Here is a 17,944-nt window from a genome sequence, read left to right as displayed (position 1 = left end):
TGGTCACACGATCTAGGTGGCAGTACAGAGAAGTCAAAGAGAAGTGGCCGTTGAAATATCTGATGTTTGCATGAAAGTGCCTAGCATCAGTGTCCGAGCTTGACCACAACCTCATGAGCTCTGGAGGTGTCTCATGAATTCAAAGATGAATCTTTCCACCCCGACAATAGAATCTAGGCGGTTCACCCTCAAATTTCTTTGCGTTGCAGTGCTCGCAGTTTGGTACCGATGGTAGCATGTGTGACTCTAATGGGACATTAGCGTAAACCTTGTCATATGGATCCAGGACATCAGGCTCACTGTTGTCTTGCTCATCTATGTCGAGATTGTGCTCGACGTCGGCTCCCTCGTCGTCGTCTTTTGACAAAATGTTGATGTGTTACGCTTTGAAAGAAAGTCTGTGAAAGAATGCTTTGACTATTACGCGGTGTACCTTGTCCGGCGAAAAAGTATGCCTCATCCTCTTCCTCGTCCTCCTCAAATATGACATCCTTATCATAGTCTGTGCAACACGGCCACATATATGATGAGAGAAACATAATGGCATACAAAAAATAAAAAAGGGATAAATTTAATGAAGAAAATACCATCCTCGACCATAGAGTCTGGCGTATGAGCTTGTGCACCGTTTGGAGGCATTGAAGAGGTACCATCAACTATAGACGGTTGTGTCTGTGTACCTGTGCAATTATTAGGTGGTGGAATTAGAGGTTCCTGGGTGACACCACCTGTAGTAAGAAAAGTTATGAGTTTTTGGAATAGAAGAGCGAAGGTGAAAGTACCAACAATATATAGTGCTCAAGGCTAATTACCGTTGTAAACCACACTCAGTTGAGTTGGGTTGTTCGAATCATTGCACTTTCCATCTGCACACCCTCTAGCCCTTCTTCCAATGTTTGCTTCAAAAGCCTGATTGCGACGGAATAGAAGGGCATTTCTCTCTCTAGTGGTCACTTGCTGCCTATGTATGGTCTGTGCCGTAGCCAATTTAGGGGTCTGGACTTCTAGATTATGAACTACAGATGGCGCGATGTCAACAGGCGTGCCCCTCAATTCAGGTATTTCCATATCGTATGAAGGCGCTTCAGGCGATTGAGCTGAAGAAGGGAAAATAAGCTGAGGGTTAAAGTGAGGGCTCTCCATGGCGATTGAGTCCGGATGCAGATTGTTGGCTCGGTGTTCTCTCACCGCCATATTGTATTTTTTGTTGATCTCTTTTCGTTTCAACTTCTTCTCTTGTGGAGTCGTTTGCAGTTTTCTTGCAGCATTTTGTGTTGCATACAAGTCACGCCGTCTCTTGTTTATTAGCGCCTTTTGTTCAGGAGACACTACAGCCCTTCGTGCTCTATCTAACTCATGCTTACGCTCTTTTGGACACGTGACAATATCATCGACGGAATTGGATGCATCTACAACACCTATATTTTATAAGAAAAAGTACAGTCTCAATGTCTCATCGATGAAGGACACACAATAATTCAAGTTTATGCAACAGTGTCAGCTTTGATGGTGTTCAAACTCTTTTTGTAATTAAAAAATAAAAGCCACAATTCTATAAAGGCGTAACCGGTTCATGAACAGTGTTGATATCCATCTCAGTTAAAGTGCAGTCAATATCACCAGGAACTCCAATGCTTAAAGGGACGGGACCGTCTACAAAAAATGTTCAGTCTCAATGTTTAATCGATGAAGGACACACAATAATTCAAGTTTACGCAACAGTGTCAGCTATGATGGTGTTCAGACTCTTTTTATATTTATAATTAAAAACCAAAGCCACAATTCTATAAAGGCGTACCCGTTTCATGAACAGTGTTGATATCCGTCTCAGTTAAAGTGTTGTCAATATCACCAGGAACTCCGATGCTTAAAGGGACGGGACCGTCTAATTTTTTTTGATATAATAAGTATCCTGCGGAACTACGATATTTTTTGGTTTAAAGAAATCAATATTATTACCATACCTGTTGACTGGGCAGTGTCCTTTGGAATCATGTGTAGCATCTTTGTAGACTTTTTTGGTGCATTTTTTGTTCCATACAACTCACGCCGTCTCTTATTCAGTAGCGCCCTATGTCCAGGAGGTATTGCAGCTCTTCGTGCTCTGTCACGAGCATTCCTACGCTCTTTTGGACACGTGACAACCCAATTGATTGGACTGGGTGCATATCCGGAACCTATATATCATGGAATGACACTTTAATCAACGGACGCTAGGATGGCACGATTCACCAGAATCTCAGACAATGGAAATAAAGTGTATATGCTTTATGTACAATACTAATATCTTGCTCAGTGTTAATGTCATCCACGTTACCGGTGCCACCAATGTTGCTTAAAGGTACTAGACCATCTACAGATAGAACCATACAATACAAATTGAACCATACAATAACTAAACTAAAGTGACCTTATCCCATAGGTAGTTAATTAAAGTGACACTCAGCAACACGACCATAGGTAATTAAAGTGACACTCAGCAACAACACCATACCTGTTGAATGGGTAGCCATATTGCTATTTAGATCAACATGACCTTGGCTATTCATCGCATACCTCTCACGGTGTTTTTGTTTATTTCACTCCTCTTTTCACCAGACATTGTTGCATACCATTCTCTCTCCCTCTGCCTCTTCTTTTCATTACGATCCCCATCTGGTGGCACCAACCCTGGTCGGGTATGATTAGCTTCAATGAATTTTGGTGAGGAGTTGCCAACATATGAACATACTATGTAAAAGTTTATATACCTCCATGGGTTGTATTTGTAAGGTCCCCGAAAGGTACCCGATCACTGGTTGGCCTGCGCGTGCCCATCAACACTACCTGTCAAATATGTAACTGATATATATGAGTGCAGCAATTGGTGACCCATGTGCATGAAATATAGTTGGACACTGTTCATGAAAGTTGCATTAGGACTATGCAGGAGGCAACAACTGATCCAATCTGCATCAAATGACCAAGCAGGGGACTCATGCATGCAGGCAACGATTACACAATAGAACTCAGGCACATATCCATATCATATGTTAATCAAAGTATCAGTGCGCTCTCATGATTGCAACCAAATCATTTTTTATTTAACTGCAAGATAGTGTTACATTCATTATCAGGTAGCGAGCTAGTAACCACAAGAAATGAGAATAGATGAATCACCTTTGCTAGTGCTGAGATGGAGTCGTCGACGTTCTTGTATCAGGTCCAGACTCTGGAGCTGGCACAAAATTATTTAGTATCTGCTATTGTACAATGGACTTAATTCTACAAATAAACAAATTGCATATGAGAAGAGATGAATCACCTTTGCTATGTCTGAGATGGAGTCAGTGGCGAACTTGTATCAGCTCCAAACACTGGAGGTGGCAGGAAATTATTTAGTATTTGTATTAGTATAGTGGACTTAATTCTACAAGTAAGCAAAGCTCATTATGAATAAACATAGATATATTTATCCCGACTATATATATATATATATATATATATATATATATATATATATATATATATATATATATATATATATACATCCCGAAACTAATGACTTACAGGATTATTTCTAACATACCTACAGGAACTCTGAACGTCGAAACTGAAGTTCATAAGAAAGAAAAGTTTGTAGGCATGTATTTCATGTGTTCATATCCAATAATTGCAGCAAGCATTTCAACTCCAGTGGACGCTAGCACTCCAAAGCTAAACTGCACACAGAGCAATGAATAGAGAATAGTTTATGGTTAAACAGAAACTTTAGAGGCCTTTATTCAACCAAAAATACTATGGAAAGGCAGACCGGATTAAAAAAACTATGGACACAATGCAACTCTTGAAATCTCAATAGATCACATGATAGCTACGGGATAAGATGAGTCTACTGTATGGGGGCTAAACAATCTGCGTAGCTATCATGACAAAAAAACAATCAATAGATCACATGATGTTCAAATTGACAGGAGCAGCATTTGGCCCTAAAGTTTTTTGCATCATGCCACAAATAAATGACCAGCTGATCCTTGAGTTGCTTCTCAGGCTGCAATGCATCACTACTGGACTCGCATGCTTTGACCAGAAACCCTCGGCAAAGGCTTTGCCGAGGGCTGCCCTCGGCAAAAACCCCTCGGGGAATTTTTAGACGGCGAAGGGGTCTTTGCCGAGGGCCCTTTATCGGGCACTCGGCAAAGCCTTTGCCGAGGGACAGGACGGCCCTCGGCAAAGAAAAGAAGCCGTCACGCGCCGGCGCCGTTGGCGGTTTCTTTGCCGAGGGCCGACCCTCGGCAAAGAAATGGTTTTTTTTTGAATTTTTTTTTGCCGAGGGCCGTCCCTCGGCAAAGAATTTTTTTTTAAAAAAATCTTTGCGAGGGCCTCCTCCCTGGCCCTCGGCAAAGAAATTTTCAGGATTTTTCCCAAAAAAACCTTTGCCGAGGGCTATTGCAAGGGCCCTCGGCAAAGGTTTTCTTTTTTAAAAAAAAATTTGTTTACCGAGGGCCGGCCCTCGGCAAAGAAATAGTTTTTTTTTGAATTTTTTTTTAAAAACCTTTGCCGAGGGCCTGCTCCCTGGCGCAAAGAAATTTTTAGGATTTTTAAAAAAATCTTTGCCGAGGGCTATTGCTAGGGCCCTCGGCAAAGGACCCTTCTTTGTCGAGGGCCTTGGTCATTGCCCTCGGCAAAGAGACAGAAATTTAATTTTTTTTTTTGTTTTTTGCATTCCATCGACACAAGCATTTCATATATATATATATCACACAGAACCCATTTTCTCACAATATATCACAACCATAATTGTGAACCACAAATCACAATATATTACAACGACAAGTCACATGTTCATCATCATTCACATGTTTATTACGACAAGTTAATGAAATCCAAGCACAAGTCACAACCATAAATCACGCTAAAGTCCAACCACATCACCTAGCACGAGTCCTCATGAAGCTAGCCTATGAGACGATGGTGAAGGAAAAGCAGGATCACCCGGTGACGCACGGGTTGATTGGAACCCGCGGACGAAAGCTGCACAAAGGAGCAGAGATTGCATGTGTGAGTAATCCGGGAAAACAGTTTTAGAACTTAGAGATTGCATCTAGTAATCTAGGAATACAAAAAGATTAGACTCAATTGAAAATTTCGGCAGCACCTCCCCTGCACGGGGAGGTTTCCAAAACCTGCAAGAAACGACGGCACGAACGCCGACATCCACAACGGCACGAACGCCGACATCCACAACGGCATGAACGCCGACATCCACAACGGCACGAAGGCCGACATACATGCAAAGCACAAGCGAAAAGTGAACTTTCATACTTACAGGAGTAGCTGCAGGAGTAGGAGGTGGAGGAGCTGAAAACTACACAGGTACACCCGATGCTTGCCCAAGACTTTGCATGATCACCATCATCTCCGCCATTTGCTTCTGCGCGGCCTCGAACGCGACCTTCTGGGCCTGCAGCTGTGCGGTCAGCTCCGCGTTCTGCTCTTGACTTTGCCTTCTTGTTTCTTGCAGGCCGGCCTACAATATTTCACTCCAATGTATCAGTAATGCAATATTTCACATCCATAGTTACTTACCTCTTTGCCATAGGCCGAATCACTGGGCGGTTGTGAGGAAGCGGAACCGGAGGGAGGCTCGCGGGACCTCGCTCGTAGAGAGTCCGGGTAGCGGTACCCTCTCCCTCGCCCTCGAGCGCCTCGCCTCCCTCGCCCTCGAGCGCCTCGCCTCCCTTGCCCTTGAGCGCCTCATCTCCCTCGCCCATCTGCTGACCCCTCTCGTCCTCCAACGAGGACGAGGCCATGGCCGTCATGTGCTCCTCCTCCAGCACCTCGTCACGTGTCGAGGGAGGAGACCACTGCCTCCTGCGGCGGCCGAATTTTTTACTATTTGGCCCTTTTTTCAAAAGTTTCTCTCAAATAGACCCCTGGCGGAAAGAACTCTAGAAATGGACCCTTGGCTCGGCGCCAGAGTGACTGGCGCCGAGCTCGACGCCACGGTCACTAGCGCCGAGGTCCTGGGCACGGGAAGATGGGCAACTTAGACACGCCCCTGGCAGGCCATTTCCCGTGCCCAGGACCTCGGCGCCAGTGACCGTGGCGCCGAGCTCGGCGCCAGTCACTCTAGCGCCGAGCCAAGGGTCCATTTCTGGAATTCTTTCCGCCGGGGATCTATTTGAGAGAAACTTTTGAAAAAAGGACCAAATAGTAAAAAATTCGGCTGCGGCGGCTGCCCCTGGTCCTCCTCTCGTCACCTCCTGCGGACGCTACCCCGGACGACGACCCCTCACCTCGAAGGAGAGAGCGGTCTCTCCCGTAAACCGAGGGCGTGTCACGGCGTGGACGTCTGCTCGCCATCTTTGTCCAATCACCTGCAATCACAAAGAATGAACAAGACTAATTAGTACATATATTAGAAATAGATTCAAAATATATAAACAAAACACAAATTAAAAAACCATAGTATTACATGTATTAGGAATAATCTTCATGATTGGGATCATAGGTCTCATCATCACTGTCAAAATTGTCCAAATGGGCAACACTATCCGAAGGTTCTATGTTGTCATCGTCGTCATTGCCTAGAAGTAATCGCTCAAGCATTGCTATGTCCTTGGCATTTACCACCACATCTCCATCGACCTCGTCATCAACCGTTTCGTTGTCTACTTCCATTTCGATTGCTTCGGGTAAGACTATCTCAAACGTGCCTGGTAGCCCATCTTCTTGATAGAACTATCCATCATATGTGTTTGCGTTGAAGTTGTAATCATCATCGTTTAGGGCAGGTAGTTTACCATGTGGAGATACCTGGTGCACAATAGCCCAACCCTTAAGATCCTCTTTGTCTTGGTTGGCGTATCGAGTATAATACACCTGCACGGCCTGTTGAGCCACAATGTAGACATCTTTTCCAGGATAGATGGAATCTTCTCGAATCTCCACTAGCCCAAGATGAGGGGTTTGTCTTGTTGATCGAGGATTAAACCAGTGGCATTTGAACATGACAGGTTTAAGAGGTTCGTCTCCATGAAATGAGAGTTCATAGATTTCCTCAACTCTACCATGATAGTCGAGGCCATCAGTGTCGGGCGTACAAACTCCGCTATTTGTGGTTTTTCATTTGGGCCGAATCTGCTCGTAACTTGTTGTGTGGAAGCGATATCCGTTCACGTCATAGCCGGTAAATGACTTCACCCTAACATCATAGCCATTTGCAACCTGTTTCAACTCGTCGCTCATGGACGAATCGGTCTGGGCCTGCAAGGTGAATCATGATAGATCATTATATTAATCAAACATATGATCACCTTGGATGATCGAACGTACGAGCTAAATTGGATATTACCTTTTGTTTGAACCAAGAAATGAAATCAGGCCTCCCCGCTCCCGCACCCCACGAAACAAGGGTGTCTTGTTCATGCGAGGTAGGATCCCTTGATTGATGCCAGAATTCATGAACAAATTCCCTATCCGAACGAGAATCAATGGGGTTGGATGCAGAATACTGACGGCATATTGAAATAAGTTTGTTGAGAACTTACTTGATGAACGACTGCACCTCGGTAAGGTTATTCAACACATATAGCATGATACTGTGCCACTCTTCATTTCCCAATAGCTTTGGGGTTGATCCACTTGCGCTGTCGAGTTGGCCTTGGAAAAGGCTCAGGGTCGATTCATTTTCGCCAGTATTGTAACGAGGGGGTGGATTATGATTGCTAGGAAGGTTCGGCTTGTAGTATAGCATTGTGAAGTTTGCCACCTCCTCCCGAAGGCATGCCTCTGCAATGGAAGCCTCAATTCTGGCTTTATTTGTACATTTTTTGTGAAGAGTCTTTAGACATCTCTCGATTGGATAGCACCAACGGGCCTGCACGGGCCCCCCAAACGTGCCTCAGACGGGAGGTGCACAATCAGATGTTGCATCGGCAAGAAGAAGCCAGGTGGAAAGATCTTCTCCAGCTTACAGAGCAACATAGGTGCTGCTTTTTCCAAGTCCTGAGCGACGGTCCGAGATATCTCCTTGGCATAAAGCTGGTGGAAGAAAAAGCTCAACTCTGCCAGCACTTGCCAGACATGCTCAGGGACATAGCCTCGGACCATCGCCGAAAGAAGCCGCTCAATCCATATGTGGTAGTCATGACTCTTCATCCCGTTGACTCGCAGAGTGCCTAAGTTCACTCACCTGCTAAGATTCGCTGCATATCCATCTGGAAACATTAACATCTGCATCCATTTTAGTACCTCCCTCCTTTGATTGATTTGCAAGATGAAATTGACCTTAGGCCTTTTCCAGTTCTTGTTTCGGCCACTAGGAGGCTGCATCGCTTGATTCGGTCTATCGCACAACGTCGCTAGGTCCACTCTAGCCTTAATGTTGTCCTTAGACTTGTCAGTGTCCATGAGAGTTCCCCAAAGTGCCTCGGCGATATTCTTTTCAGTGTGCATTACATCAATGTTATGTGGCAGAAGAAGGTCATCGAAATAGGGGAGCCTCGTCAAGCCGGATTTATGAGTCCACATATGTTCCTCACCATATCCCACAAAACCACCTTCTTCATTGGGCATGAGAGCATCTATCTGAACACAAACCTCGGCACCAGTCCTCAAGTGTGGTTTAGGGTCTGTCACTTTGACACCTTTCGTAAAGCTCTTGATGTCTTCTCTAAATTCATGGTTTAGAGGGAGGAACTGACGATGCTGGTTGAACGATGAATACTTGCCACCCTTCTTCAACCAAATGAACCTCACGGCTTCCTTGCATACTGGGCATGGGAACTTCCCATGAACACACCAGGCGGTGAATAACCCATACGTCAGGAAGTCATGCAGGGAGTAGTGGTACCAAACGTGCATTTTGAAGCTTGTCTTTGTAGCTCGATCGTATGTCCATACCCCCTTCTCCCAAGCGTGGATCAATTCATCAATCACAGGCTCCATGAACACACCCATATTACTCCCCGGGTGTCCAAGAATTATCAACGACAAGAATACGTTATGCCGTTGAAAGGAGATGCCGGGAGGGAGATTGAGGGGGATAACAAAAACGAGCCAGCATGTGTATGGGGCAGCCATCATTCCATAAGGATTGAACCCATCTATTGCCAGCGCGACACGTACATTATGGGCCTCAGCTGCATTGTCACGATGTTCGTCATTGAAATACGTCCATGCTTCAGCATCAGACGGATGTACCATCTTCCTAGGATTGTACCGTTTGCCATCTTTGTGCCATGTCATCTGTTTCGTGGATTCCTTAGTCATGAATAGCTGTTGGATCCTCGGTAGGAAAGGAAGGTGACGTAGCACTCTCGCGGGGATCGGAAGCTGCTTCTTCTGACCATCACCAGAGTCTATCTCCAGGTACCTAGAGGATTTACACTTCGGACAGTAATTTGCATCCTTGTGTTCTTTCCTAAATAGGATGCACCCCTTCGGACAAACATGTATCTTGTCATACGACATCTTAAGCATATGAAGGAGTTTCTCTGCCTCATACAAGTTCGTCGGCAAAGTGTGCTTCTCTGGTAGCATGGTGCCAAACACGACTAACATCTTATCGAAGACTTCTCGACTCAGGTTTAACTCGGCCTTCAACCCCATTACGCGTCCAATCGCATCTAGGTGAGAAATCATTGTACGCTCGTGAAGGGGTTTCTGTGCCGAGTCCAACATTTTGTAGAAGTCCTTTGCGGATTCCTCCATCTCCTCCTTCTCACGTCGTTCAGCGAAGTGAGCTTGGTGGGTGTCATCTAGCATGTCTGCTACCCCGGCATCATCATCAAAAGCCTCGAGGCGTGGTCTCACCACCTCCGCTCTTATACGATCTGCTTCACCTTGGTAGATCCACTGCTGGTAGCCAGGCGTATAACCATTGAACACAAGATGTCTACCCATGGTCTTCTCGTCTACTTTTCTCCTGTTGTCACATTTGCTGCAGGGACACCAAACTAGAGAATGTCCTCCTGCTCCTGGGCCAAATGCATGTTTCAAGAAACCATCTGTCCTCTTCACCCATTCATAGTCGTAGTCACTCCCGCTTCTCCAGCCCGTGTACATCCACTGATGGACCTCCATCCTTTAACATTTATAGCATAGAGTATTGTGACCATCAATTGCATCTACGCGGTGTTCCTACTGTCTAATAGGTGAGGATATGTCCTAATCCCACCCGCGGATGCGTAGATGAGGTTAGTTTCCATGCTCCGCTCCTCTCCAAGACAGAATTTTGGCAGCACCTCCCCGCTGTTCTTTCGATACACGTCCTGCAAGGAAGAGTGTGTATCCAGAGAACAACAGAGAGGTGTTGCCGAAACTCCTTCTCGGACCGGAGCGGACCATGGAAACTAACCTATCTACGCATCCATGGGCTGTCCAAAAAACATGGACAATCTAAAACAGATACGGTCGCAGATACGTAAAGATCCGCATACCTACGACCGTATCTCTTTCGGACGGGAGACGCCTAACTAGGTTACGTGCGGGCTACGACAGACATGCGCAAAAAGAGGTTATTTATACCTAGGGTGTCGGTGAAGTAAGGCTAGCGGGGCAGTGGCGAATCGACGCAGTGCAGGCAGAACCGCGACGTCGACGAAGACGATCGGGGTCCTCCGGGTCCCCTCCGACGTACTCTTCTCCTACATAAAAGACAATAGGTTATTTTTTGTTCAAAATTTTGGCAGCACCTCCCCTGCACAGGGAGGTTTCCCAAACCTGCAACAAAACAACACGATGGCTGACATTCACAATGGCACAAAGGCCGACAACCACAATGGCACGAAGGCCCTCATATCAACTTACGGCACGAAGGCCCACACAACCACATATGGCACGAAGGCCGACAACGAGAGTTTTACCTAGGGTTGTGGTGGAGTCGGGCGTCGCGGTGCGGGGGTCACTTTCTTCTCCGGCGAGGTCGAGCGGTGTTGGAGTACTCCTCTCCCCCTCTTCCCTTTCTTCTCTCCTTTTCCCCTTCTTCTCCTTCTCTTCCCCTTCCTCCTTCTCCTCTTCTTCTCCTTTTCTTCCCCTTCCTCCTTCTCCTCTTCTCCTTCTCTTCTTCCTCCAACTTCACCCTCTGCCTCCTCCCCTCCAACAGCAGCCGGTGACAGGGGTGGCCTAGGAGCTAGGGTCGGGGCGGGAAGGCCGGCGAGGGGGAGCCGCCGGAGGGCCGGCCGGGGCGGTCGACCTCCCCTTGCTCGACGGAGACGGGGAACGGAGGCAGGGCGCGACCTTGGCCGCCACTGGGCGTGGTGGGGCGGCGGAGCGCACTGGTGGGGCACCGGGGGCGCCTAGGCGCCGAGCGCGGGAGCGGTGGGGCGAGCGTGGTGGCCGAGCGCGCGGCAGGCGCGTTGCCAGCGGGCGGCGGCGGCGCGGGTGTGGAGAGCGCAGGGGCGATCGGGGTTCACACGCGGCGGGTGGGGCACGGCGGCTGCCGGGCTCGGGGCGGCCGGGCCGCGCAGCGTTTGGCCTGCGGCAGCGGGCTCGCGGTGGCGTTGGTGGATGCGCGGGGCGCCGGTCTTGGCTCGTTCTCCGTTTGGGTCGCTCTTGCGCCGGTCCTATTGTGCATCCGGGGTGCCTCCTCGTGGGGCTCTCGTTCGGCGGGCTATATCGGTGGCGGTGGTGGAGGCGCAGGGCGGCCAGGGTGCGCCCGCGAAGGTGGGGCGCGTGGGGCGGCCGGGCTCGGGGCAGCCGGCGCGCGCAGCGGCGGGCGCGCGGCGGCGGGGTGCGCGGCGGCGGTGGTGGACGCGCGGGGGGCCGGCCGTGAGCGGGCGCGTGGGGTGGGAGATGGTCGAGCGGGATTTTTTTTTTCATGAGATTCCGATCGGGAATTTGGGCTGCGGCCCGATTTAGGTTTCGGTCCTTTGTCGAGGGCCCAGATCCAGGGCCCTCGGCAAAGATTTTTTATTTTTTTTTAAATTCTTTGCCGAGGGCCACGGGCTAGGCCCTCGGCAATTTTTTTTTGTTTTTTTAGCCCAGTTTTTTTGTGGTGCTACAATACATTGTTTTGAACTCAATTTTAAAATTTAGGCCAATTTTGATTTTGTTTTGTATATTTCCTTAATTTATTTCGATTCTTTGATTTTTTTCGAATATGTGAAATTTGAACTGCAGGTGCATGGAATATTGCAATGTAGTGTTTCAAAAAATGTTATTCATGTTAATTGGTGCATGTTGAGTCCCTATCCACGAACTCGCATCAAATTTCGCGCATCTTGTTCGCTTAACATGACGACCGACTTGCCGGAAAAGTGTTTTAAAATTATATAAAATCCATACGAAGTCCGAAAATCACGAATGACATCTACACATGCGATAACATGACATCTCGCCAAGTTTCGTGATTTTCGGACTTCGTATGGATTTTATATAATTTTAAAACACTTTTCCGGCAAGTCGGTCGTCATGTTACGCGAACAAGATGCATGAAATTTGATGCGAGTTCGTGGATAGGGACTCAACATGCACCAATTAACATGAATAACATTTTTTGAAACACTACATTGCAATATTCCATGCACATGCAGTTCAAATTTGACATATTCGAAAAAAAATCAAAGAATCGAAATAAATTAAGGAAATATACAAAACAAAATCAAAATTGGCCTAAATTTTAAAATTGAGTTCAAAACAATGTATTGTAGCACCACAAAAAAACTAGGCTAAAAAAACAAAAAAAAATTGCTGAGGGCCTGGCCCGTGGCCCTTGGCAAAGAATTAAAAAAAATAAAAAATATTTGCCGAGGGCCTATCATGGCCCTCGGCAAAGGGCTTCTTTGCCGAGGGCCTAGCCTCGGGCCCTCGGCAAAGGCGATTTATATAAAAAAAATTTGGCCAAAAAACTGATTTTAAAAAAAATCTTTGCCGAGGGCCTGGTCTAGGGCCCTCGGCAAAGACTTAAAAAAAATTGTCGAAAAAGCTGGTTTCACAGAAAAAAAACCTTTGCCGAGGGCCTAACGGGTGGCCCTCGGCAAAGCTTGACGGGAAATGGCCGCCGTGACCCAACGGGCCTAATTTGCCGAGGGCATCTTTGCCGAGGGCCGCGGCCCTCGGCAAAGATTTGATTTGCCGTGGGCCTGTCTTTGCCGAGGGCCGTACCCTCGGCAAAGGCCTCTTTGCCGAGGGCCATTCTTTGCTGAGGGCTCCTGTGGCTGGCCCTCGGCAAAGCACGCGTTTCCAGTAGTGCATCATGTGCAAGGTGATAAGATGAGTCTACTGTATGGGGGTTTCAGAGGTAAAGCAAAAGCAGTATCAAGTCTTCTACATTATTGGCTGAGCAACAAAGATTTCACAAGATGTTTGGTATTGTTTGAGAATTCTCGTTAAGCCAAAATAAAGATATGAAGGTATGCATCAGATATACTACCAGGCCCCTATTGGCTGCTAGCTCAGTTACATTATTTGGTATCCAGAACAACATTATTTGGCTAAATAGCTAATATCCATTGACTGGCAGATGTTTTTTGAATCAGAAAACTTTTTCTATCTATCATGAATAGGTCCCTACTACTTGAGGTAACAAAAATTCAGCCTCTAAGGTATGAAGTTGTAAGCATATATTGTTGTATTTCTGAATTCCATTCTCTTTGCATGGTTGTAGCATCTTAGATCAAAATTCAAATGAAAAACAACATAAGTACATAAGTACATTGATGATGTACAGATAGAACATATATAGCTCTAAAACATCCCAGTTTGCCCAGCTCCTGTCATGATAAAAGGGTGAATATCATTTATACTTGGCGTAATTTTCTACTCTATCTGATAGAGTTTCAGTGTTTCATTTATATTTTTCTACTCCTGTCATGATAAAAGACTGAATCAATAATAAGCTAATGCAAGAAAACTATGCAAGCAAGTAATGATTACTTGGAGATTGGTCACTGATGGGATGGTTGAGATGCTGCTACTTTCTCCTGCCACTTCTACTTGGCGAGATGACCTATAAGCTGCAAATGGAATGACTTGCTACAGATCGGAGAAGAATACCATTGTTCCAACAAGCTACATAGAAGAATTTCAAGGGACAGCACAGCGACATCCCTGGTGGACTTGAAATACTCATATACACAAATACAAGCAAACAGGACCATGCAAACAGTGCCATGCAAACAGGACCATGCAAGCAAACTGTTGTAGTACTCGACGAAGACCATGCAAGCAAACAGGCTAGGGCAACGCGCTGGAGGTGAAGACCAAGGACGTTGTGGCCCCGGCGGCAGAGTTCATCTCACGGGCACGGCAGTCCCGGTGGCCACGGCAATCCCAGCGGCGGCGGCCGGCAGAGAGCCCTAGATCGAGCAGTACACCGTACCTCGTCCGTAGCGGTGCCGATTCTTCTCCTCTCGATGGCGCGGTGCCGACTCTTCTCCTCTCGACGGCACGGTCGATGGCACGGTCGTGGCGAGGTCGTCGCAGGCTTCTCGGATCAAGCCGGCGTCGTGGTTGTGTCTGGACGTCGGACGCAAGTCCTCCGGGCGACGGGCTAGGGCGGGCACGGCGCAGCGGGGAGCAGGAGGCCGGGCGAGGGTCGCGAGGGCAGCGGGCAAGAGGGAGAGCGATGATGACTGTCGCCCGAGTTCGATGGTGCGCGGGCGATGGCAAAGTTTCGCGAGGTTTCCTTCCTTTTTGATTTGATTGCGCGATGAGGTTTCCTGGTGCGCGGGCGATGGCAACGGGAGGGGCGTGAGAATTCCTTCCTTTTTAATTAACGAATGCAACGGCAGGGGGTAGAGCGATGCCTTCTTGATCTCACGCCGAGTTTTCCTTCCTTTTTAACTCCTACGACGCATGGAGGGGGCGTTTTCCTTTTTTTAATCCCGACGACGCACGGAGGGGGCAGAGCGATGTACTAAACTAATGTCGCACAATTAGACGATCTTAGTTTTTTTTCTTTTTAGTTGTGTGAAAATAGGCCACATCATCCTGAAAGGTTGGTCCTTGGCCGCTCGCAATATACGTCCGCGCCAGGTCTGCTCGCAAAGTCGCAATGCACAGCTACCCCTTGGCGGCGCACCACTTGGTACGGTCCTCCCTGCCTGGTCGCTCGGTGCGACAATGGTGCCGAGCAGTAGTCTACGACGGCGAGCACTTCATGCGTTCAGGATTTGTCAGGTCAACCCATCGTGTATTTCTGATCACACCTGCCTCAGCTTTGCTCTAGAGCCGTAGGTGTGTAATGGATTCTAAAGCTGAGTTCAATCTACTGAATGAAGTGGTGGATTCATCATCTTCATTGGTGACTGTGTTTAATAAAAAAATAATAAAAAGGCAATGTGCTTGGTTGTTGGCTTATTTACATTTCAGATTGGCATATATGTGTGAAGTCCACCTCTGAATACAATCAGCCATATGCAAATGTTTAAGAAATATGATACTGTATCTAACAGAATGTGATAATCTAGCTGTATACAACCAGCACAATATGATACTGTATCAATCCGACAGATTCAAATAATTAAGAAAACATTAATTGTGTATCACTACATAAATCGATGTTCTATCTAATTTTTGATACGCTGTGCAAGTATGTCATTCTTGAGCTGTTCATATAATAGCTGCTGTTTGGTGGACATGGTACTCGTATCGACATTCATAATTCTCTCTTCTTTGAGGTTCCTCTCGAACTCAAATTTGTCTTTCTCAAGTCTGATCCTTTCTTCCTCGATTATGTTCCTTTCTTCCTCGATTCTGATCCTTTCTTCCTGCAACGCAAAGGCTTTTTTGCACCTCTACACTCTTTCTTGAAATCCTTCTCTTTGTCAGCCTCTTTCTTCTTTACCAACAGATAATCCAATGCTTTGATGCTGGAACGTTGTCGTAATTTGTCTTTTTCCTTCTTCTTCCCTGTAGGTCTGTCCACTGTAGGCATTGCTGCCTGACTCTCTTCACCATTAGCAGTGACAACTAATTGTGCAGCCACCGCAGGACTTGAATTTGCCGTGCTCTTTTGCTTTTTCCTTGAAGTCGTTCCACTCTGATCGCTCCTATTCTTACACTTGTCCTTGTCTTTCAATTTTTCCCAGCAATGGAGGTAAGGGAAATTCCGGTGCCGCTTGTCCTCAGACTTGAACATTCTTAATGCATTTTTTCCTGCAAATTGAAACACATAGAGACTGCATGACATAGAGAAACATCATATACAATTGGATGTTATCTAACCTTATCAGCGATAGATAAACCACTTTGATTTCTAGCCTCTATCTTTGAAACGCAACCAGCATATAAGTTCACATCATGTATAATACCAGACCACCAGCTCATTAGGGAGCTTTGCGTTCGATCAGAATCAAATGTCTTGTTGATATGAAAATAATCATATATTCTTTTCCAATAAGTCGAACATGATTGATCAACTCCGTGCACCGGATCCAAACTCACATTTAACCATGCTGAGACCAACAATTCGTCCTCCTCTTTACTGAAATTATTGGACCTTTTCTGACTCCCTTTCACACTTGCTACGGCCTCTGTCACATGTTGGTGTTTCATTAGGAGTTGGGACATTATCAGACAAAGCAGCAGAATTACAACCCCTTGTAATTATGTCAGTAAAAGATCTTTCCGAATCCATGGCGCCTGTGAAAAAATACCACAGGGATAATCAAGATCGTAGACTGAAATATGATTTCATGTGGTATAGAAAAAATTAAAGCCCTATTTGCTGCATAGGAAGATGACTAAATTCAATGGGTTGCAGAGCTAGAGAGTTTCAACTGAAAAAACTGAAGAATAAAAATCTACTATTGATAGCAAATTAGACTGACACTTGAACAAGTTTCAGAAAACTCTGACCTCAACTCATTATATGCACAGTTCTGCAATTGGATTATCACAGGGAAGAGACTAACATACTGCTCACAGAAAAAAAAAATTACTAAACTTACTGAAATACACAAACTCTAGTTCAATAAATAAATTTGTAATATGCACAATCACTACCTTCACTTTACTGCAACTAGTCAAACTGTACTATCTGAAAGTAGCAAGAATGCTTTCATGATTCAGAGCTCACCAAATCTGAGTTATTTACGTACCATAATTGCCAAGAATGCTTTCATTCACAAGTACTCGCAATATAGATACCTATTCACAAATTGCATCTGAGCTCACATGTACATTTTGAGCTGGCCTGATTATTAAAAAAAAAAAAAATTTGGATCTAGCTATTTAGATCTCACCGGAATACATGCCAGACAAGGGGGCTGATGCAGCTGGGGCAACATTGGGAGGAAGAACTCCACGCCGCAGCCCAGGTACCCCTGCACTTTGCAACCAAGGCAACGACGAGAACTGTTGTTGCTCCCAACCGCTGGCCACCGAGAAGATGGGGAACGAGTGGAGCTCTGAAGAATTGGGGTCCCTGTGGCCGTGGCTCACAGGCATCATATCTCCTTCTGATTGTGCGTGCGACATGGTGCCTCGGTACGATTCCGAGGACCTCGAAGTGATCCGCGTCGTGGAGAGACACTGATACAGAGATGGGCTTTACTTCCGATGGGGAACCCCCTCTAGTCCCGGTTCCCCACCCGGGAGCAAGCATCCGGGACTAAAGGGGGGGTCCTTTAGTCCCGGGTCAGGAACCGGGACTAAAGGTCCTCCCAGCTTTAAAAAAAATAATGCCTCCCACCGCTGCGTCCCGTGAGATTCGAACCCAAGACCTCATGCATTGCCTCGCGCGTAGCTTACCACCCCACATACACAACACATCTAACAATAGATGGGATGCTTCCCTTTTGAACTAACCCATCGGGGGACCTTTAGTCCCGGTTGGTACCAACCGGGACTAAAGGGTCCTTTAGTCTGGGTTGGTGTTACCAACTGGGACTAAAGGGTCTACCTTTAGTTCCGGTTGATGTTACCAACCGGGACTAAAGGTTGGAGGACTTTTAGTCCCGGTTGGTGTCTCCAACCGGGACTAAAGGTCCCCTGTCACTGTGCCGAGCGCAGTAGC

The 17,944-nt window shown here is 46.6% G+C and overlaps 1 pseudogene; it reads right to left on the bottom strand.

Annotated features, from left to right (window-relative positions):
- Positions 1-15,494: 15,494 nt before the first annotated feature.
- On the bottom strand, positions 15,495-16,757 carry LOC136514966 (stress response protein nst1-like; annotated as a pseudogene).
- Between the last annotated feature and the right edge of the window lie 1,187 nt (positions 16,758-17,944).

Source organism: Miscanthus floridulus, chromosome 17, assembly GCF_019320115.1.
Source record: "Miscanthus floridulus cultivar M001 chromosome 17, ASM1932011v1, whole genome shotgun sequence".
In the NCBI taxonomy this organism is placed as follows: Eukaryota; Viridiplantae; Streptophyta; class Magnoliopsida; order Poales; family Poaceae; genus Miscanthus; species Miscanthus floridulus.
This window is presented reverse-complemented; position numbering and strand designations above follow the sequence as displayed.